Source organism: Oncorhynchus gorbuscha, linkage group LG26 (assembly GCF_021184085.1).
Source record: "Oncorhynchus gorbuscha isolate QuinsamMale2020 ecotype Even-year linkage group LG26, OgorEven_v1.0, whole genome shotgun sequence".
Lineage (NCBI taxonomy): Eukaryota > Metazoa > Chordata > Actinopteri > Salmoniformes > Salmonidae > Oncorhynchus > Oncorhynchus gorbuscha.
This window is the reverse complement of record NC_060198.1, coordinates 28,091,834-28,106,726: the sequence shown is the minus strand read 5'-3', so window position 1 is coordinate 28,106,726 and position 14,893 is coordinate 28,091,834. Positions and strand designations below refer to the sequence as shown.

The window sequence follows — 14,893 nt, the reverse complement described above, 5'->3', positions numbered from 1 at the left end:
AGAGAGAGAGAGAGAGAGAGAGAGAGAGAGAGAGAGAGAGAGAGAGAGAGAGAGAGAGAGAGAGAGAGTGTATGTGTGTGAGTGGTGGGGGAGGTAAGGGGTTGACACAGCCAGCCGCAGTGCAGAGGCAGGCAGGGAGGGCAGTGTTGTCGCAGTCCTACTGCTTGTTTGATGTTCATGAAGATTTGCCTAACAGCCTGCCAGCCTGTGTGGTGTGTGCAGTCAGTCCATGCAGTCAGTCAATAAGAACAGTAAGTCCCTACAGGTGTAGGATATTAATGTGATCACCCTGTTGTTGCAGGACATTTTAATACAAGCGTGTTCAAGGTTTAAAAAGGCTTATAAAGATTGTAATTCCCACATAAAATTACAGACTTGATTTTCCCTAACTGAAATGTATCAGATCCTACAAAAATGTCCATTATCTATAATCCACACAGTAGTTTACATTTCCTGTTGCTGCAGGATTATTTTCCTGCAGTGAGACACTGGTCAAATTAAGATCCGATATCTGTATACCATTTATCTTTAGGAGTTCCCCATATTGCTGCTCTTTTGACCCTTTGATCACTTGGCTACACAGCTGATGCCACCTGGACTGGTTCAATAACAGGTACCTCATTTTGTTTACCTATCGGCCCCAGCCTCGAACTCAGGTCCTGTATGTACCTAACTGACCCGCTCTGCCCATTCATCGCCATTTACCCATTGTTGTCTTAGGTCTCCTGATCAACACCTGTGATTGCTTTATGCCTCTCTCTATGTCAATATGCCTTGTCTACTGCTGTCTCGGCTAGTTCTTATTGTTTTATTTCACTGCAGAGCCCCCAGTCCCTCTCAACATGCCTTCGATAGCTCTTTTGTCCCACCCCACACACATGCGGAGACCTCACCTGGCTTAACTGGTGCCTCCAGAGACGAAACTTCTCACATCATCACTCTACGCCTAGGTTTACCTCCACTGTACTCACATCCTACCATACCATTGTCTGTACATTATGCCCTGAATCTATTCTACCACGCCCAGAAATCTGCTCTTTTTATTCTTTATCTCCAACACACTAGACGACCAGTTCTTATAGCCTTTAGCCGTATCCTTATCCTACTCCTCTTCTGTTCCTATGGTGATGTAGAGGTTAACCCAGGCCCTGTAGCCCCCAGTTCCACTCCTATTCCCCAGGTGCTATCATTTGTTGACTTCTGTAACTGTAAAAGCCTTGGTTTCATGCATGTTCACATCAGAAGCCTCCTCCCTAAGTTTGTTTAATTCACTGCCTTAGCACACTACGCCAACCCTAATGTCCTAGCCGTGTCTGAATCCTGGCTTAGGAAGGCCACCAAAAATTCTGAAATGTCCATCCCCAACTACAATATATTCTGCCAAGATAGAACTGCCAAAGGGGGTGGAGTTGCAATCTACCACAGAGATCTGTCATGCTATCCAGGTCTGTGCCCAAACAGTTTGAGCTTCAACTTTTAAAAGTCCACCTTTCCAGAAATAAGTATCTCACTGTTTCCGCTTGTTATAGACCCCCATCAGGCCCCAGCTGTGCCCTGAACACCATATGTGAATTAATTGCCCCCCCCCCATTTATCTTCAGGGTTTGTACTGTTAGGTGACCTAAACTGGGATATGCTTAACACCCCGGCCGTCCTACAACCTAAACTAGGTTTCCTCAATCTCACACAAATTATCAAGGAACATACCAGGTACAACCCTAAATCCATGTCAAACGCTCCCTAAAACACTTCAGCAAGCAGGCCTGGCCTGGGTATCCTGGAAGGATATTGACCTGATTCCATCAGTAGAGGATGCCTGGTTATTCTTTAAAAGAGCTTTCCTCACCATCTTAAATAAGCATGCCCCATTCAAAAAATGTAGAACTAAGAACAGATATAGCCCTTGGTTCACTTCAGACTTGACTGCCCTTGACCAGCACAAAAAAATCCTGTGGCGTACTGCATTAGCATCGAATAGCCCCCGCGATATGCAACTTTTCAGGGAAGTTAGGAACCAATATACACAGGCAAAGGCTAGCTTTTTCAAACAGACATTTGCATCCTGTAGCACAAACTCCAAAAAGGGACAGTGTAAAGTCAAATGGAGAAATGGAGAAATGCAGTGTAAAGTCAAATCCCAGCTGCCCACTTCACTGAGGCTAGGAAACACTGTCACCACTGATAAATCTACAATTATTGAGAATTTAAACTTCAATAAGCATTTTTCTACGGCTGGCCATGCTTTCCACCTGGCTACACCTACCCCGATCAACAGCCCTCCACTCCCCACAGCAACTCGCCCAAGCCTCCCTCATTTCTCCTTCACCCAAATCCAGATAACTGATGTTCTGAAAGAGTTGCAAAATCTGGACCCCTACAAATCAGCTGGGCTAGACAATCTGGACCCTCTCTTTCTAAAATGATCTGCCGGAATTGTTGGAACCCTTATTACTAGACTGTTCAACCTCTCTTTCTTATCATCTGAGATCCCTAAAGATTGGAAAGCTGCCGTGGTCATCCATCTCTTCAAAGGGGGAGACACTCTAGACCCAAACTGTTAAAGACCTATATCTATCCTGACCTGCCTTTCTAAAGTCTTCTAAAGCCAAGTTAACAAACAGATCCCAGACCATTTTGAATCCCAGCGTACCTTCTCCGCTATGCAATCTGGATTCCGAGCTGGTCATGGGTGCACCTCAGCCACGTGAAAGTCCTAAACGATATCATAACCGCCATTGATAAAATACAATACTGTGCAGCCATCTTCATCGACCTGGCCAAGGCTTACGACTCTGTCAATCACTGCATTCTTATCGACAGACTCAACAGCCTTGGTTTCTCAAATGACTGCGTCGCCTGGTTCACCAACTACTTCTCAGATAGAGTTCAGTGTGTCAAATCGGAGGGCCTGTTGACCGGACCTCTGGCAGTCTCTATGGGGGTGCCACAGGGTTCAATTCTTGGGCCGACTCTTTTCTGTATACATCAATGATGTCGCTCTTGCTGCTGGCGATTCTCTGAACCACCTCTATGCAGATGACACCATTCTGTATACTTCTGGCCCTTTTGTGGACATTGTGTTAACAAACCTCAAGATGAGTTTCAATGCCATACAACACTCCTTCCGTGGCCTCCAACGGCTCTTAAATGCAAGTAAAATTAAATGCATGCTCTTCAACAGATCGCTGACCGCACCCGCCCGCCCGACTAGCATCACTACTCTGGACGGTTCTGACTTAGAATATGTGGACCACAACAAATACCTTAGGTGTCTCGTTAGACTTTAAACTCTCCTTCCAGAGTCCAAATTATATCTAGAATCGGCTTCCTATTTCGCAACAAAGCATCTACTCATGCTGCCAAACATACCCTCGTAAAACTGACTATCCTACCGATCCTTGACTTCGGCGATGTCATTTACAAAATAGCATCCAACACTCTAATCAGCAAATTGGATGTTGTCTATCACAGTGCCATTTGTTTTCTCACCAAAGCCCCATATACTACCCACCACTGCGACCTATATGCTCTCATTGGCTGGCCCTCGCTTCATATTCATCGCCAAACCCACTGTCACCAGGTCATCTATAAGTCTTTGCTAGGTAAAGCCCCCACCTTATCTCAGCTCACTGGTCACCATACCAGAACCCACCAGCAGCCAGCAGGTATATTTCATTGGTCGTCCCCCAAGGCCACCTTTCCTTCCAGTTCTCTGCTGCCAATGACTGGAACGAATTGCAAAAATCACTGAAGCTGGAGTCTTATATCTCCCTCACTAACTTTAAGCATCAGCTGTCAGAGCAGCTTACCAATCATTGCACCTGTACACAGCCCACCCAACTACCTCATCCCCATATTGTTATTTATGTTTTTGCTTCTTTGCACCCCAGTATCTCTACTTCCACATTCATCTTCTGCACATCTATTTATTTCCTTACCTCCCTAATCTTACTACATTTGCACACATTATATAGATCTTTCTAATGCGTTATTGACTGTGCGTTTGTTTATCCCATGTGTAACTCTGTGTTGTTTGTGTCGCACTGCTTTGCTTCATCTTGAACAGGTCGCATTTGTAAATGAGAACTTGTTCTCTCCCTATACCTGGCCTTTGTACAGTGCTGAGTTGTCACATGCATTTCCCCTGTCTCTGTATAACCTTAAATGTCAGTGTCAGGTAATGCTGCAATCAGTTTGCATGTTAAATATGCTAATGGGGAAGTTGTCATTTGGATTTTTTGCACTGTAGTAAAGTTGATTTAGGTTGGAGAACCTGGATATTTGAGGTAAATCATTGATGTGTCTTCTGCTTTCTGTAGTAGAGTAAATGTGCTTCTATTTGCAGTCACATGACTCACTTGAATTTATAATGTTCTTTGTCAACATATGTTATAATGACAAGTCCACCATGGGTTAATTTGTGTGTTTTTTAGTTGGGTGGTAGGTGTCATCACAATCTAACAAGCTGTGAGTTTCACATGGTTGGTGGTGCGGCAGTTTGCCATATAAGTACCTAACAGGAAGTACTTGTGTAAGTGAAATGCTGTTTCTCCTAAGAGGAAAGAGTGGGTGACATAGACTTCTTGTAAAAAGAGCCCCAACACTTTCATTCTATACAATGTGTAACATGATTGGAGATATTAATAGATTTACTGGAGATCTTGTTCGACATCCTGGAGTCGCAATTTGGAGATGCACAAGGGCACACACACACACACACACACACACACACACACACACACACACACACACACACACACACACACACACACACACACACACACACACACACACACACACACACACACACACACACACACACACACACACACACACACACACACACACACACACACACACACGCACACACACACAGTGTCCAGTGGAGAGAGTGGAGTAGAGCGACCCCTCAAGGTTAAGGACTGACTCTTAATTGTAGCCTAGACTTACTCTCTCTCTGTTAATAATCCTATCACTATAAGGTTGTAGACAGACACAGTAACACACTGCTGTAGACTGTAGAGGATAATAGGCCCACCCACTGCGGTTCTATCACCTGTGGTGGTAGAGGGCCATACATAACGAACCACAGGGACATAGTGGTTCCAGTGGAGTCACTGAGACTGAGCTCGGGAGAGTGATGGTTGATGCTTCGCACTGTGTGCTTTCCTCTCCTTTTCTCACTGACAGGATTCAAGACACACAGTGTCTGCCATCAAAGAAAAGGAAAGTGTGTAATCCCGTTGTATGTCAAATACCCATGATGTTTTCTGCCTTTTGCTGACTCCCTGATGGTCACTTGTTCTCAGTGAGACTTTTTCCCGCCTCTTCTCCCCAGAGGCACTTTGACCCATCTGAGACGTAGCAGTTGAGTGAGAAGCCTGGCTTTCTTTTTTTTTCTGTATTCCATTTTTTTTAAAGCTCAGTCTGGCTGGCTGACTGGCTGTTAGCATTTAAAAATAGCAGCAGGAATTACCAGGTGCTGGTTTATCAGTGAAATGCTGTAGATTTAGAGTCCACACAAGAAAGAGAGGATATGCTTTGTTGTGCAGCAACTGGACCATCAGCCACCATGTCTTTTAGTTTTCTATCTCAGAGTTCTATTTAGTTATGAATGGAGATGATTCTCTGTGTGAGTGGGGGGTCACTAAGCAAATTGACAGTAAATAGGGCCAGTATTGTAACACCTTGTCTCTGCATCTGTTTCGTAAAGTAGTAAAGTAAGGGACAGATGTTTCATCTCCCTGACTGACTGACTGACTGACTGACTGACTGACTGACTGACTGACTGACTGATTACTCTCCGTTCTCATTCTCTGTTGGCTTTGAACAGGAAATATTTTTTTCTAATCCAGCTGCCTTGACTTCCTAATTTACTGTGAATTGATTTCCTCTGTAGCAATCACTGGGAGGACAGCTTGGAATATCACAAACAGAAAGGACATGATCTCCTCGTATAGGAACTGGAAGCCAAAGAGCTGTGAGACAGACATGGACCTGGGGGCACTTCCTTCCCCCTCCATGTCTCCAAGGTGCTTCTATCCAAAGTCTTTCTCAGGTACAAATGTCTGGTTCCTGGACATGTTTTACACAATGAACAGTATGAAAGTAAACTCTCTATGTTCCTACTCTCAGCTCTACCATATAGTACACTGACAATACAACACACAAACCCAACCAAGGCTGGCGGGACTCTTAGTTGTGAAGGAACACATCCGGCTGGGTGGAGGCCCTTTTTTGGACACTGTGTTAACAAACCTCCAAAGGAGCTTCAATGCCATACAACACTCCTTTGTGGCCTCCAACTGCTCTTAAATGCTAGTAAAACGAAATGCATGCTCTTCAACCGATCGCTGCCCGCCTGACTTGCATCACTACTCTGAACGGTTCTGAATATGTGGACAACAATAAACTGTAAACTCTCCTTCTCCAATCAAACGTTAAATCTAGAATCGGCTTCCTATTTCGCAACAAAGCCTCCTTCACTCATGCTGCCAAGCATACCCTCGTAAAATCCTACCGATCCTTGACTTTGGCGATGTAATTTACAAAATAGCCTCCAACCCTCTACTCAGCAAATTGGATGCAGTCTGTCACAGTGCCATGTTTTGTCACCAAAGCACCATATACTACACACCACTGCGACCTGTACACTCTCGTTGGCTGGCCCTCGCTTCATATTCATCGCCAAACCCACAGGCTCCAGGTCATCTATAAGTCTTTGCTAGGTACATCTCCGCCTTATCTCAGCTCACTGGTCACCACAGCAACACCCACCCGTAGTAGGCGCTCCAGCAGGTATATTTCACTGGTCATCCCCAAAGCCAACACCTCCTTTGGCTGCCTTTCCTTTTAGTTCTCTGCTGCCAATGACTGAAACAAATGACAAAAATCACTGAAGTTGGGAGACTTATATCTCCCTCAATAACTTTAAGCGTCAGCTGTCAGAGCAGCTTACCGATCGCTGCAGCTGTACACAGTCCATCTGTAAATAGCCCGTCCAACCAACTACCTACCTCATCCCCGTATTTGTTTTTGTTTTTCTGCTCTTTTGTACACCAGTATTTCTACTTGAACATCCTCATCTGCACATATAGTGTGCAAAAAAGTATTTAGTCAGCCACCAATTGTGCAAGTTCTCCAACTTAAAAAGATGAGAGAGGCCTATAATTTTCATCATAGGTACACTTCTCAACTATGACAGACAAAATGAGAAAAAACATTTCCAGAAAATCACATTGTAGGATTTTTAATGAATTTATTATTTTCTGGATTTTTTATCTCATTTTGTCTGTCATAGTTTAATTGGACCTATGATGAAAATTACAGGCCTCTCTCATCTTTTTAAGTGGGAGAACTTGCACAATTGGTGGCTGACTAAATACTTTTTTGCCCCACTGTATCACTCCAGTGTAAATTGCTACATTGTAATTACTTCACCACTATTGGCCTATTTATTGCCTTACCTCCTTACTTAATTTGCTCACAATGTATACAGATTTTTCTATTGTGTTATTGACTGTACGTTTTTTTATCCCATGTGTAACTCTGTGTTGTTGTTTTTTTTCTCACTGCTTTGCTTTATCTTGGCCAGGTCGCAGTTGTAAATGAGAACTTGTTCTCAGCTGGCCTACCTGGTTATATAAAGGTGAAATAAAAAAATCTTACAAAAATATTATTGCGTTTTCCTGTAAATGCAATTTGTCTCTGCTTGTCTCTGTAAATATTTGTGTCTTTTTTTCTCAGACCACTTCCATTTCTTCTGCGGTCTGTGTATAATAAATCTAGTCAGAATGGCACTGGGCTGAGTGTCTGTGCGTGAGAATGATTTGGGTGAAGTAGCCGATGTCTTTTTCATCTTTAGGAGTAATAAAGATGAAACATGAGGGTTGCGGTCTGGCGGTCTTTGAAGGGAAGGCCAAGGTAAAGATGAGACAACCGAGGCCTGTACTTGACTAAAGCATAGGGCTGCTACTGCGTGTGTTTGTGGGCGTACGTGTTGATTGTGGAAGTGTGTGTATGTGGCCCTGTGTCTGTGCTGCAGATAAACATCTGGGTTGGTCAGCCTTTGCTAACTGGACACATTGTCTGATATCAGTAATATCTCTCAATGTGTCTATTCTGTCAGACAGTAATGTATTTTCTTGACTAACAGAGGATAATATTGTACTGTTTGAGATTAGATGGAGGTCTTTTCGGGGCCATTAAGTGAGTTCACATTGGTTGACCTATGATGCATCATCATCACGCTATATTTCACCTCCATGATCAGTGCTTCCTATTGTCGGAGTCCTGCAGTCAAATGACCAAATCACCCTCTAGTGGCCTCATGGTTGGAATGTTGTTCGTATTTTTCATAATTTCATAATTAATAAACATTATTGGGGGAAAGAAATGGGTGTTTCTATGTCAAACTGTTTTGTTATATTTCAGTCTTCTGTGATGCTGCATACAAAGTGTATTATTGGGACGCAAACTCAATATTTAATACATTTCAACTCTTTATCTGACATGGTACAGGTGTCTTCTTTGTTTAAGCTCATAACCATGTGTGTGAGGTGTATACTTCTATTTCAAAGTAGATTTGTTTAAGACTACCAAGAAACTCTGTGAGCCTGATTTAGCCCACTGCAGTAAAAGGCTAATAGTTGCTCTTGATCAACGTGGTCTCAGGACAATTCATATTATTTTATACGCAAATCTGTGACATTCCATTTACTATATGTCACTTTATGTTAGGTTATATTATGAATGGAATAGCTGTCATACAATATCATGCGAATTAGTGGACATATAGTATCATACGTCTTACCTGGTCGTACAATACCATACCAATTGGATGACACAACGTATTATACATCTTCGAGGATGTATATAGTATTATACATCTTTCTCTGAGACCAGGTGGCTTGTTGCACCATAACAACATGAACTTGATGGAAAGACCTCCAGTCTTGTACATATTTGAGCATTATTCATTTATGGCTCCTGGACTGGTTAATTGAACCTAAAGAATGTGAAGGTACAGTCACTGTACATTTGACATCCTTAATATGTCATGTTTTGAGCTCATATATGATAGGCGTCGTATATACTGTATGTGTGTGTTGAACAGACCAACGACGTAGGTTCCCTTGGTGTCACTTCTGTCTTACCCCCGACTGACACATGGGTCATGTGTCACAGGTGAAGAACCCGGATGTAGCTTGTTTCACGCCTCATTGACCATTTGGCTGATGTATTGCCCTTTCTGTCCTTCACTCTCTTTTTCTCTCTCCTCCTCCATTCTATCCGGTTAAATTGGAGTCATGAGACAGTCTGCCAGGGTAGTGTTGTGGTCAGGAGAAAGGAAAGGTACTTAGGCGGTGGACTGACAGGTGGTGGACTGACACAGTGTGGCTGCAGTACGTGCACAACAGAGCACAGCAGGCCTGAGTCAGTGCAGTGAGCCTGAAATAGGTTACGGGGCAGTGTAGGTTATGGTGGTCACATGTCTGTTTGTCTGTATTTTTGCAGCCTTCCTCCAGCACCACGTCCGCCAGGCACTAAACACAGGACCTTGACTGATTCTAGACGAGTTCGGGATGTTGTTGGACTCAGTTGTTGTGTGTCTGTTTGGGGGAGATGGGGGCAGTGGGAGGACGACTGGTGAAATCATCAGGCTGCCATTTGTAGGGAGAGAGAGGAGGAGTTAGAGAGCAGACACAAGGAGGGAGACTTGAGGGAGAGTGTGAGACTGTGGAAGGAGATCCAGACAGAAATCAAGATAATAATAATGTTTTGTTTGGAGCCTCTGGACAGCAACAGCATGTGGTGTCCTGATGTTCTGCTTGTTCCTGGTCCAACCAGAGGAAAGAGTTGTCTCCCTAATCAATCATGGTCTGACCCTCTGCTCCTCTTCTCCTATCCCTAATGCCTCAGCAGGCTCCTCCTAACCCATACCCCTCAGCAGGCTCCTCCTAACCCTATCGCTTCAGCAGGCTCCTCCTGGCCCTATCGCCTCAGCAGGCTCCTCCTAACCCTATCGCCCCCCCAGGCTCCTCCTAACCCTATCACCTCAGCAGGCTCCTCCTAACCCTATCGCCTCAGCAGGCTCCTCCTAACCCATACCCCTCAGCAGGCTCCTCCTAACCCTATCGCCTCAGCAGGCTCCTCCTAACCCTATCGCCCCCCCAGGCTCCTCCTAACCCTATCACCTCAGCAGGCTCCTCCTAACCCTATCGCCTCAGCAGGCTCCTCCTAACCCATACCCCTCAGCAGGCTCCTCCTAACCCTATCGCTTCAGCAGGCTCTTCCTAACCCTATCGCTTCAGCAGGCTCCTCCTAACCCTATCGCCTCAGCAGGCTCCTCCTAACCCATACCCCTCAGAAGGCTCCTCCTAACGCTATCGCCTCAGCAGGCTCCTCCTAACCCATACCCCTCAGCAGGCTCTTCCTAACCCTATCGCTTCAGCAGGCTCTTCCTAACCCATACCCCTCAGAAGGCTCCTCCTAACCCTATCGCTTCAGCAGGCTCTTCCTAACCCTATCGCCTCAGCAGGCTCCTCCTAACCCATACCCCTCAGAAGGCTCTTCCTAACCCTATCGCCTCAGCAGGCTCCTCCTAACCCATACCCCTCAGAAGGCTCTTCCTAACCCTATCGCCTCAGCAGGCTCCTCCTAACCCTATCGCCTCAGCAGGCTCCTCCTAACCCATACCCCTCAGCAGGCTCCTCCTAACCCTATCGCTTCAGCAGGCTCTTCCTAACCCTATCGCTTCAGCAGGCTCCTCCTAACCCTATCGCCTCAGCAGGCTCCTCCTAACCCATACCCCTCAGAAGGCTCTTCCTAACCCTATCGCCTCAGCAGGCTCCTCCTAACCCATACCCCTCAGAAGGCTCCTCCTAACCCTATCGCCTCAGCAGGCTCCTCCTAACCCATACCCCTCAGCAGGCTCTTCCTAACCCTATCGCTTCAGCAGGCTCTTCCTAACCCATACCCCTCAGAAGGCTCCTCCTAACCCTATCGCTTCAGCAGGCTCTTCCTAACCCTATCGCCTCAGCAGGCTCCTCCTAACCCATACCCCTCAGAAGGCTCTTCCTAACCCTATCGCCTCAGCAGGCTCCTCCTAACCCATACCCCTCAGAAGGCTCTTCCTAACCCTATCGCCTCAGCAGGCTCCTCCTAACCCATACCCCTCAGAAGGCTCTTCCTAACCCTATCGCCTCAGCAGGCTCCTCCTAACCCATACCCCTCAGAAGGCTCCTCCTAACCCTATCGCCTCAGCAGGCTCCTCCTAACCCATACCCCTCAGCAGGCTCCTCCTAACCCTATCGCTTCAGCAGGCTCCTCCTAACCCTATCGCTTCAGCAGGCTCTTCCTAACCCTATCGCCTCAGAAGGCTCCTCCTAACCCTATCGCTTCAGCAGGCTCTTCCTAACCCTATCGCTTCAGCAGGCTCCTCCTAACCCTATCGCTTCAGCAGGCTCTTCCTAACCCTATCGCCTCAGAAGGCTCCTCCTAACCCTATCGCTTCAGCAGGCTCCTCCTAACCCATACCCCTCAGAAGGCTCCTCCTAACCCATACCCCTCAGAAGGCTCCTCCTAACCCTATCGCTTCAGCAGGCTCTTCCTAACCCTATCGCCTCAGAAGGCTCCTCCTAACCCTATCGCTTCAGCAGGCTCCTCCTAACCCTATCGCTTCAGCAGGCTCTTCCTAACCCTATCGCCTCAGAAGGCTCCTCCTAACCCTATCGCTTCAGCAGGCTCTTCCTAACCCTATCGCCTCAGAAGGCTCCTCCTAACCCATACCCCTCAGAAGGCTCCTCCTAACCCTATCGCTTCAGCAGGCTCCTCCTAACCCATACCCCTCAGCAGGCTCCTCCTAACCCTATCGCTTCAGCAGGCTCCTCCTAACCCATACCCCTCAGCAGGTTCTTCCTAACCCATACCCCTCAGCAGGCTCCTCCTAACCCATACCCCTCAGCAGGCTCCTCCTAACCCATACCCCTCAGCAGGCTCCTCCTAACCCTATCGCCTCAGCAGGCTCCTCCTAACCCATACCCCTCAGCAGGCTCCTCCTAACCCATACCCCTCAGCAGGCTCCTCCTAACCCATACCCCTCAGAAGGCTCCTCCTAACCCTATCGCCTCAGCAGGCTCCTCCTAACCCATACCCCTCAGCAGGCTCCTCCTAACCCTATCGCCTCAGCAGGCTCCTCCTAACCCATACCCCTCAGAAGGCTCCTCCTAACCCTATCGCCTCAGCAGGCTCCTCCTAACCCATACCCCTCAGCAGGCTCCTCCTAACCCTATCGCTTCAGCAGGCTCCTCCTAACCCTATCGCTTCAGCAGGCTCCTCCTAACGCTATCGCTTCAGCAGCCTCTTCCTAACCCTATCGCCTCAGCAGGCTCCTCCTAACCCATACCCCTCAGAAGGCTCCTCCTAACCCTATCGCTTCAGCAGGCTCCTCCTAACCCTATCGCCTCAGCAGGCTCCTCCTAACCCATACCCCTCAGAAGGCTCTTCCTAACCCTATCGCCTCAGCAGGCTCCTCCTAACCCATACCCCTCAGAAGGCTCCTCCTAACCCTATCGCTTCAGCAGGCTCTTCCTAACCCTATCGCCTCAGCAGGCTCCTCCTAACCCATACCCCTCAGCAGGCTCCTCCTAACCCTATCGCTTCAGCAGGCTCTTCCTAACCCTATCGCCTCAGCAGGCTCCTCCTAACCCATACCCCTCAGCAGGCTCCTCCTAACCCTATCGCTTCAGCAGGCTCTTCCTAACCCTATCGCCTCAGCAGGCTCCTCCTAACCCATACCCCTCAGAAGGCTCTTCCTAACCCATACCCCTCAGCAGGCTCCTCCTAACCCTATCGCCTCAGCAGGCTCCTCCTTACCCATACCCCTCAGAAGGCTCTTCCTAACCCTATCGCCTCAGCAGGCTCCTCCTAACCCATACCCCTCAGAAGGCTCTTCCTAACCCTATCGCCTCAGCAGGCTCCTCCTAACCCATACCCCTCAGCAGGCTCTTCCTAACCCTATCGCCTCAGCAGGCTCCTCCTAACCCATACCCCTCAGAAGGCTCTTCCTAACCCTATCGCTTCAGCAGGCTCTTCCTAACCCTATCGCCTCAGCAGGCTCCTCCTAACCCATACCCCTCAGAAGGCTCTTCCTAACCCTATCGCTTCAGCAGGCTCTTCCTAACCCTATCGCCTCAGCAGGCTCCTCCTAACCCATACCCCTCAGAAAGCTCTTCCTAACCCTATCGCCTCAGCAGGCTCCTCCTAACCCATACCCCTCAGAAGGCTCTTCCTAACCCTATCGCTTCATCAGGCTCTTCCTAACCCTATCGCCTCAGCAGGCTCCTCCTAACCCATACCCCTCAGAAGGCTCTTCCTAACCCATACCCCTCAGCAGGCTCCTCCTAACCCTATCGCCTCAGCAGGCTCCTCCTTACCCATACCCCTCAGAAGGCTCTTCCTAACCCTATCGCCTCAGCAGGCTCCTCCTAACCCATACCCCTCAGAAGGCTCTTCCTAACCCTATCGCCTCAGCAGGCTCCTCCTAACCCATACCCCTCAGCAGGCTCTTCCTAACCCTATCGCCTCAGCAGGCTCCTCCTAACCCATACCCCTCAGAAGGCTCTTCCTAACCCTATCGCTTCAGCAGGCTCTTCCTAACCCTATCGCCTCAGCAGGCTCCTCCTAACCCATACCCCTCAGAAGGCTCTTCCTAACCCTATCGCTTCAGAAGGCTCTTCCTAACCCTATCGCCTCAGCAGGCTCCTCCTAACCCATACCCCTCAGAAAGCTCTTCCTAACCCTATCGCCTCAGCAGGCTCCTCCTAACCCATACCCCTCAGAAGGCTCTTCCTAACCCTATCGCCTCAGAAGGCTCTTCCTAACCCTATCGCCTCAGCAGGCTCCTCCTTACCCATACCCCTCAGAAGGCTCTTCCTAACCCTATCGCCTCAGCAGGCTCCTCCTAACCCATACCCCTCAGCAGGCTCTTCCTAACCCTATCGCCTCAGCAGGCTCCTCCTAACCCATACCCCTCAGAAGGCTCTTCCTAACCCTATCGCCTCAGCAGGCTCCTCCTAACCCATACCCCTCAGCAGGCTCTTCCTAACCCTATCGCCTCAGCAGGCTCCTCCTTACCCATACCCCTCAGCCCCTCAGTAGTCTCTGGGTATATGTGGGGCAGGATAGCTTGATATGAACCATTAGCCTACTAACTGTTGTTGGTGGCATATGAATTCAACGTGTTTGACAAGATAGACAATATGTGTGGGACAGTGGCTGTCAGTGTCGTTGATGACAGACAATGATTTTAATTTCTCATGAGCATGGCCTTCTTTCTATCACAGCATATTGGATGACTGTCATGTATATTCCATTCACCCAGTTCAATGTAACAGCGATAGGTTTAGTCTACTACATGATACTTGAATTTTCCCTATACCCATCATGAAGGTTGCTACAACCAAGCCTATGAAGGATTACAACGTAGGTGCACACAGGTCAAGAGAAAATGTTGAGGTGACACACAGTGACACATGGACAGACAGCGACACATTCATTAAAGCCTTGCACACTCTTGCCTGCATCTAGCTGATAGGGGGTAATCATTAGTCCAAAAGTTGCTAATTAGAATTTTTATTGGACAAATGCTGGTATGTTTATACCCGTTTCCGTTTAAGAAACGTTTTTCAACAGAATCGGCGAAGAATCAGAATCGACACGGTTCACATTCACTGCTCAAGTGGCGATCCCAAGTGGTGCAGTCGTCTGAGACACTGCATCTCAGTGCAAGAGGCATCACCGCAGTACCTGGTTCGAATCCAGGCTGCATCATATCCGGTTGTGATTGGGTGTCCTATAAAGCGGTGCACAATTGGCCCAACGTCGTCCGGGG

General features: G+C 47.7%; 1 protein-coding gene across 3 annotated transcripts in view; it reads left to right on the top strand.

Annotated features, from left to right (window-relative positions):
* LOC124015283 (signal transducer and activator of transcription 5B-like) overlaps positions 1 to 14,893 on the top strand; it is a 98,282-nt gene that overhangs the window by 44,272 nt on the left and 39,117 nt on the right. Inside the window, exon 2 of one of the 3 annotated variants that reach the window (XM_046330415.1) lies at positions 5,900 to 6,058. The exons of the other annotated variants lie outside the window; for them this stretch is intronic. The gene's annotated coding sequence lies outside the window, so the exon portion shown is untranslated. The remainder of the gene's footprint in view (positions 1 to 5,899; positions 6,059 to 14,893) is intronic. 3 annotated transcript variants of the gene reach the window in all.